The sequence below is a fragment of the Mirounga leonina genome, unplaced genomic scaffold (assembly GCF_011800145.1).
Source record: "Mirounga leonina isolate KUSES-001 unplaced genomic scaffold, KU_Mleo_1.0 Mir_174, whole genome shotgun sequence".
NCBI classification, from domain to species: Eukaryota; Metazoa; Chordata; class Mammalia; order Carnivora; family Phocidae; genus Mirounga; species Mirounga leonina.
Window position 1 is genome coordinate 73,245,109 of NW_023270451.1, and position 8,097 is coordinate 73,253,205.

At 44.1% G+C, this 8,097-nt stretch overlaps 1 pseudogene; it reads left to right on the forward strand.

Annotated features, from left to right (window-relative positions):
- Positions 1-7,396: 7,396 nt before the first annotated feature.
- Positions 7,397-8,097, forward strand: part of LOC118020571 — a 1,119-nt pseudogene continuing 418 nt past the window's right edge.

The window sequence follows — 8,097 nt, forward strand, 5'->3', positions numbered from 1 at the left end:
TGCAAGATAAATATGTTCTGGAGATCTGCTATACAGCATAGTGCCTCTAGCTAACGATTTGCTAAGAGGGTAGTTCTTAAGTGTTCTTAACACACAGGTACACACACGAATAACAATATAATAATGATAATGGAGGAGGGAGGAAACTTCTGGAGGAGATGAATATATTTATGGCCTTGATGGTGGTGATGGTACCTACCTATCCCCAACTTCACCAAGTTGTATACATTAAATATGTAAAGCTTTTTACATGTCAGTCATACCTCAATAAAGTGGTAAAAATTGGAAATACAGCACATGCATTTGCCTCTTATAATATCTGATCTAGTTTTTTGTTAAGATTATATATTTGAGAGAGAGAGCTAGAGAGAGAAAGAGAGCATGAGCTAGTGGGGGAGAGGGAGAAGCAGGCTCCCTGCTGAGCCAGGAGCCCCATGTGGGGTTCAGTCCCAGGTCCCCGGGATCATGACCTGAGCCGAAGGCAGACGCTTAACCGACTGAGCCACCCAGGTGCCCCCGATCTAGTTTTCAACACATCTGGCCACTCTCATGGCCCATTCCTGTTGTCCAATAAATCTGCAGCCATCTGCCCCAAAGCTTTGGCTACTTACCAGATCAACTCCAGATCAATCTAGGGGCCTAACTAGGGCTTAAATTGTGAGAGGGGTAGGTTTGTAAGTTTGGGAAAGAAACTAAAATTGCTTTCTTCTTCTTCTCCTCTATTTCCTGAAAAACCCTTGATCCAGCCATTCAACAAAAGGAGCAGAGGTAAGAGGAGTTTTTCTTCCTGTCCCTTCTTTGTATTTTTTTTTTTTCTTTGTATTTTTACAATCCTTTATATCCATCTGTATCACATGGAGAGTCACGGAGTATTGTGGTTATGTGTTGATCTCTCTGTTACTCCTACAGACCTCTTTTTAAAAAAATTATTTGTTTTTCATGGTGGGTTCTCAATAAATATTTGTTGGATCAAATTTACCTGAATAGAATGTAACACAATTGAAGCTATTCAGAGCTCAGAGAATATTTCACACACACAGATCAAGTGATTAATTCAGAAAGAGTTTCAAGGGGCTTAAAAATAGAAAGCTGGATCCAGGCAGTTTTGTTCAGAGAATGTTCGAGGGGGTAAAACAGCTCTGGCTGCAGGCTAGGGTCTTTGTTATGAGAAAAATGCAAATACGAAGAATTGCAAAACACCACTAGGGAAATGTCTGGGTATTTTTGAACCTTTGGCAGAGATGAATTTCTGTCTGGAATACACGTCCTTCCCTTCCCTCATGTCTCTTATCTTAGTCACGGCTTAACCCAGGAGCACGTAATAAATAAGCAAAATTTATAGAAATCTTTTTCTAAGCTCTGTTGCCTTGAAATTATGACCTAGCAATTTCTTCCCCCGCCAAGAACTCTGAAGTTAACATGGTATATCAAGATATAAACTGCATGTCCTGGCTTTGCCACCACGGTTTTGATTTAAAACATTGTCTCTCAGGATCAGACTTGACTCAGTTTTGGTTCATATTCATGGAGGTCCTATAATAAATAGTTTGTCTATGTAAGAAAACTACTCTATAACATTATTTTATAGGCATTATGTTTTATTTAATTTTGTTTTGAAAATAGGGTAGAGAGAATATTTGGATTCTTAAAGCAATTTCTTTGAACAAATTCCTGAACTTCACCAGCAATAGAAAAATGTAAGTTAAAAATTAGATACCATTTAAAAAGAAAATCTTCCTAATAATATATGTTTTAAAATAGTAATATTTAGTGTTGGTGAAGATTTATTGCTTTCTTCTTCTTCTCCTCTATTCCTTGATCCAGGTACATTCTCTGGCAGAAATGTAGTCCTTAAAACAATTTTGCAATACCTATTGAGAGTATTAAAAAATTCATGCATATTAAACTAATAATGTCACTTCTAAGAAACTTTTCTGAAGAATGTGGACAATGATTCATACAGAAAGGTGTTCACTGAAGCATGTATAACAATGAAAAATTAGAAGAAATCTAAATATTCACTATTAAGAACGCAGCTACATACTTTAAGGACCATACACTGAATGCTGGCTTTTGAGTTCTTAGCACGTAATGTTCTCTGAATGAAATAACAAAGTTGAAAATGGTGATTTTGAAGAATATTTAATGATGAAGGTAATGCTCATAATATTCTTATAAAAACATAAGAAACATATATTATTAATTTATATTAATATCTATGTGTCCAACTAAAATTAAATCAAGGTGTTGCTGTAGGATTGTGGCTAGTTTCAGTTTTTATTCTTTGCACCATTCTGTGTTTTCTTTTTTCTTTTTTAAAGATTTTATTTATTCATTTGAGACACAGAAATACGGAGAGAGAGAGAGAGCATGAGCGGGGGGGGGGGGGGGGGGGGGAGGAGACAGAGGGAGAGGGAGAAGCAGGCTCCCTGTTGAGCCAGGAGTGCAACGTGGGGCTCTATCCCAAGACCCTGGAATCATGACCTGAGCCGAAGGCAGACGCCTAACCATCTGAGCCACCCAGGCGCCCCAGTTCTGTGTTTTCTAAATGCTCTTTCATGAGCATCGGTTATTGTTATAATCAGAAAAAGATCATTAAAAATTCTGGAAGCGGGGCGCCTGGGTGGCTCAGTCATTGGGCGTCTGCCTTCGGCTCGGGTCGTGATCCCAGAGTCCTGGGATCGAGCCCCGCATCGGGTTCCCTGCTCCATGGAAAGCCTGCTTGGCTCCCTCTCCCACTCCCCCTGCTTGTGTTCCTTCTCTCGCTGTGTCTCTCTCTGTCAAATAAATAGATAAAATCTTAAAAAAAAAAAAAAATTATGGAAGCTTAGTGAACCTCAGCACAGAGATGAAATATTACACATAGCTAGATGGAGTGAGTGACGGAGTCAGAAGTTTGTCTAAGAAATTCTTGCTTGGAAAGAGCATCACAGAGGATCCAGGGATCAGAGTTCACCTTTGCCAGTTGTAATCTAGAAAAGATTTAAGTGCTGAGAACGCAGTAAGCCAAGCTCGTGGAAGAATTAGGTTTGAGCATGTTTAAAAGAATTGACAACTTCTCTGACTAGCAGGAGAGATGGTTATAGAAGAGATCACCAAGCGTTTAAGGAGGGTGTTAATAACAGCTGATGGCTCTAAGACACACAGTGAGACAGAACACTGTCTCCTAGAAAGATCAGCCAGCAACCCAGACAGGTCCTCCATCCCAGTGCAGGAAGGTGGACATTAAGCAATTAATTATTCTGACTCTCATTCATCTATTTGTTTATCCAAGATATTAAGCACCTCTTAAGTGGCGGGCACTGTGCAAGTCCCAGGGGATATCCTGGTGAATAATAGCCCGAGAACCATACTTGAGGCTGAACAAGTCGGGTTTATTAACTCGTTGCTGTGCAGGAGCTCCACACCATGGGGAGCCGTGGGGCATTTCGGTAAGAGGGTGTTAGAAAGAACTTAAAAGACTTGGGGTTAAGTTAGGTAATTTTGGGAAAGGTCCCAGGAAACAGAGCTTTAGTCAGTATTGGGTGCTTGCAGGAAGTGGGGGTGATTCTGTGATTGGACACATCAGTATATCTAATTTATATGGAGGCCACAGCTATAATTAGGAAAGAAGTGGCAGTCACTCATATTAGCTGAGGGGAAAATATTTGGTATTCTGTAGCTTGGAGACTGTTAATGTTTTCTCTGCTCAAATATGATTATGAGTGGTTTTTTTTTTAAGATTTTATGTATTTATTTGACAGAGAGAGACACAGCGAGAGAGGGAATATAAGCAGGGGGAGTGCGAGAGGGAGAAGCAGGCTTCCGGGGAGCAGGGAGCCCGATGCAGGGCTCTATCCTAGGACCCTGGGATCCTGACCTGAGCTGAAGGCAGACGCTCAACCACTGAGCCACGCAGGCACCTGATTATGAGTGGGTTTTTTTTGGTCTTGATTCATCATGGTCACAAAGTGCCCTTGTCTCATGTAGATGTTGTGTGATATTATGATATTGTTTATGTTCACTGGGAATATATCAAGACCTGGCTGCGAGTGCCGGGCCAGCTCAGCAACAGCAAGGCCTAAGTGATAACATCAGGTCAGTTCCTGGATATCAGGGGACTGCTTTTCTCTTTCTCACAAATAAATAAGTAAATGTAGCACTTCAGATTATGCTTAGCACTATAAAAAATGAATAGGATGCAATGGAGGAGAATCAAGGTTAGGATGGGATCCATTTGCACAGGTTGGTTGAAGAAGGCTTCTCTTAGGAAGTTATTTATCAGTCAAGACATGAAGCATGTTACGTTTGCTTATGTATATGTGGATCCTGGATCACAGTGTAGAATGTATTTCTTTCTTTCTTTTTTTTTTTTAAGTAGGCACCACGCCCAGCGTGGAACCCAACATGGGGCTTGAACTCATGATCCTGGGATCAAGACCTGAGCTGAAATCAAGAGTCGGATGCTTACCCAACTGAACCACCCAGGCACCCCTAAAATGTATTTCTTGTATTTCTTATTATGGATTGCCATAAAAAAAAAAATTGAAAGCCATTGCATGATGAAGATAACATAGGTAAAAGAGGGGGAAGAGATGAGGTCCAGCTCATACAAGTCCTTATACACAAGAAGTTCCCGTTTTAAGTTGATCAATGTAAAATCATCGATTTTCATTTTGACCAATGATTTCACTTGGTTCAACTTAACACAATGACACACTGTTAAAGGTTTTAGGCAGGGGAGTGCCAAGACTGGATTTATGTTATAAAAGACTACCTCGGCTACTGGGTGGAGGGTAGACTTGGGAGGCAGGTGAGGAGGGCAAGGAAAAGGTAAGTAAGGATGTCATTGCTTTGAAACAATCCTGTTCTGATACTCAGTCTTCAGACTGGCTGGCTTGGAAATCTGTTTTGTTAATTACCCATAGGAGTGTGGGCAGTAGGGAATTGACTCATGCTTAAAAAAGAATTCATCAAGGGGCGCCTGGGTGGCTCAGTCAGTGTCTGACTCTTGGTTTCAGCTCAGGTCATGATCTCAAGGTCGTGAGATCAAGCCCTGTGGCGGGCTCCGCACTTCGTGTGCAGTCAACTTGAGATTCTCTCCCTCTGCCCCTCCTCCTGCTTATGTGCTCCCCCCTCTCTCTAATAAATAAATAAATCTTTTTAAAAAAGAATTCATAAAAGATTGATAATAATAAAATGAGAATGCCAGTTTATTAATCCACAGTGAGAAATAAAACTATCAAGCAATTAAATACTTATAATCACTGATTAATGTCATCTCCTTTATGTGAGCAACTAAATTCAAATCAGTAGATTGTTTGGTAAGATTGCAAGAAATCAGAGCAAGGGGAATTAGAGCCACTGGTAACAAACTTTGTTTACATGACCTCTAGTTGGAAATACATTTTGCCTGAAGACCTAGTTTACACTTACACAAAATAGAGCTGAAACAAAATTTTACAAATCAGAACATACCTTTATTACTTCTAGGACACCGATATTTTCTGTTATATTTTGTATTTTTTTTTTTTTAGTTAAAAACGTTGAGGAATAGGCCCAATAAATTTATTTCAGGATCTGAAATGGTTCACAAGTCGCAATTTGAAAATCACTGAGTCAGTTCATCTTTTTTTTTTTTTTTTAAAGATTTTATTTATTGGGATGCCTGGGTGGCTCAATGGTTAAGTGTCTGCCTTCGGTTCAGGTCATGGATCATGGGTCCTGGGATCAAGTCCCACATCGGGCTCCTGGCTCAGTGGGGAGCCTGCTTCTCCCTCTGCCTGCCACTCCCCCTGCTTGTGTGTGCTCTCTCTGACAAATAAATAAAAATAAGATAATAATAATAATGATCTTATTTATTTGAGGGAGAGAGCACAAGCAGAGAGGAGGGGCAGAGGCAGAGGGAGAAGCAGACTCCCCGCAGAGCAGGGAGCCTGGCTCAGGGCTCAATCCCAGGACCCTGAGATCATGACCTGAGCTGAAGGCAGACTCTTAACTCATTGAGCCAGCCTGATGCTCCTGAGTCAGTTCATCTTAATGCGAGTTGGCATCACACTGTGATCATCTAGGTTGGGATGGTTCCAGAACAGTAGTACCCCTAGACTCAGGGTGAGCCTGCAGGCTTCCCTCTTCAACAACCTCCTGGCTTTCATGTTTCACAGCCTTAGGCCATCTCCCAAGGTTCTGTTCCCTCTTTTCCTCCAACCTTCCTGGGGACCTTCCATTGCAGCAGATTTGTCAGCTCAAAGTCGGTTTCCAGGTCTCTGCCCAGCTCCCAGGTAATGAGCAGCACCGGCTTGAATAGCCTCCATTCTCAACCTTGTCTTGTCTTTACCCTTCTGAGTCACATGGTCCTTCCCACTCAGGCTGGGACACAGGCAGAGAGTGAGCCACCTGCCCAGCCAACCGGCCAGTGTCCCAGAGTTTAACTGGGCTACTCAGGTCCATATTTCAGGGTCAACAAATCGAGGTTAGTTATAAGAATACAGTTCCACCTCCAACAGAAGTCCAGGACTGATTGGACCAGCTGAGGACTCTGCAATTAGAGTCATGATTCAAAGTACCCAGGAGTCAGTAGGCCAGCAGTGGCCCCTGCAAGCGAGGTCCCCACCCCCACCCCCGCCCCGGTTCCCGACAGTCTCCACTTGCTGCTGAATCAAGTTTCCTATCTGAACAGCAAATAGATGCTTCTCAGAGCTCCATTAAGTCACCCACCCATGAGCAGGTTAGGGGTGGGGGTGCTGCTGAGATGAGTCAGAGGTCAAGAAAGCCAGGATGGCCCGTTTGGCGGGGGGGACAGATTCTAGGGAGGCCCAGATTCAGGTGTCATTCTAACGTCTTTGGTTAGCCCTAAATGGACATGTCCTGCATAAACGAAAGTAGTACTACCGTCCCATACCTACTTTCTTTCTTTCTTTTTTTTTTTTTTTAAGATTTTATTTATTTATTTGACAGAGAGAGAGCGAGCGAGAGCAGGAACACAAGCAGGGGGAGTGGGAGAGCGAGAAGCAGGCCTCCCGCCGAGCAGGGAGCCCGATGAGGGGCTCGATCCCAGGACCCTGGGATCATGACCTGAGCCGAAGGCAGACGCTTAACGACTGAGCCACCCAGGCGCCCCCATACCTACTTTCAAGTCCTAGACTGGTTCTGGTTGTTGAAGGGCTTATTGTACTTAATCCCCAGCCCCACAGCTCGGAAACAGGATTATTCCTACTTAAAATACTCAAAACACTACAAAAAGGGAAGCACACATTTTGTGAAAATTGTGCCTAATGAAATAGTAACAAGGTAACAAAATGCCCTGGAATCGGGGAATGAGGTTAAAAAGGCGGTTATCCTTGGGGAGCCGGCGGGGCCCGCGCCTGCCGGGAGGAGTAGGGGCCATGCAGACCAGGAGCGGGGCCTGCCCAGCTGAACGCCCGCCGCGCCCCGCATCCGCGTGGACACGGTGCACCTGGAGGCCACCATGTGGTACCCACTTCTCCGGAAGACGTGGGTGCTCGCCCTGGTCTTCGGGCTCTTGCTTCTCTCTTTCCTCACCAGCTCCGTCAAGCAGGAGGAAAGGGCAGTGAGGGATCGGAATCTCCTCCAGGTTCCAGACCTCGACCAGCCCGTTGTGCATCCAGTGCAGTTTACCCTGGGCAACAGGAGTGGGCCTGGCCACCCGTGCGGGAACCCCATTCGAGGGAAGTACCTCATCACGGACCAACCAGGCTACATTTGTGAAAGGAAGGATTTGCTGGTGAATGGCGGTTTTAAGGTCAATGTCCCTGGCACAAAGCAGTCCCGCTGCAACCTTGCGCCAAGGCGGCTTGGGAGGACTGCGCATCCCGCTGCCTGCAGCCCAGCGAGCTACTTCTCCTGGAGAGCGCTCCCTGCACCTGGCAGCCGTGGCATTCTCGAACCTCTCCATGGCGTCGAAGATCACTTTGATTTGTGTTTGGCCACATGCGGGACCTCATCCCGGAGCCTGCAGCACGAGAACACCTATAGGGACTCCCATGGCCAAGTATTGCTATGGAGAGAGCCCTCCTGAGCTCGCTCTTCGCCGAATGACGGGCATGGACGACTTTCTTTCTTTCTTTCTTTCTTTCTTTCTTTCTTTCTTTCTTTCTT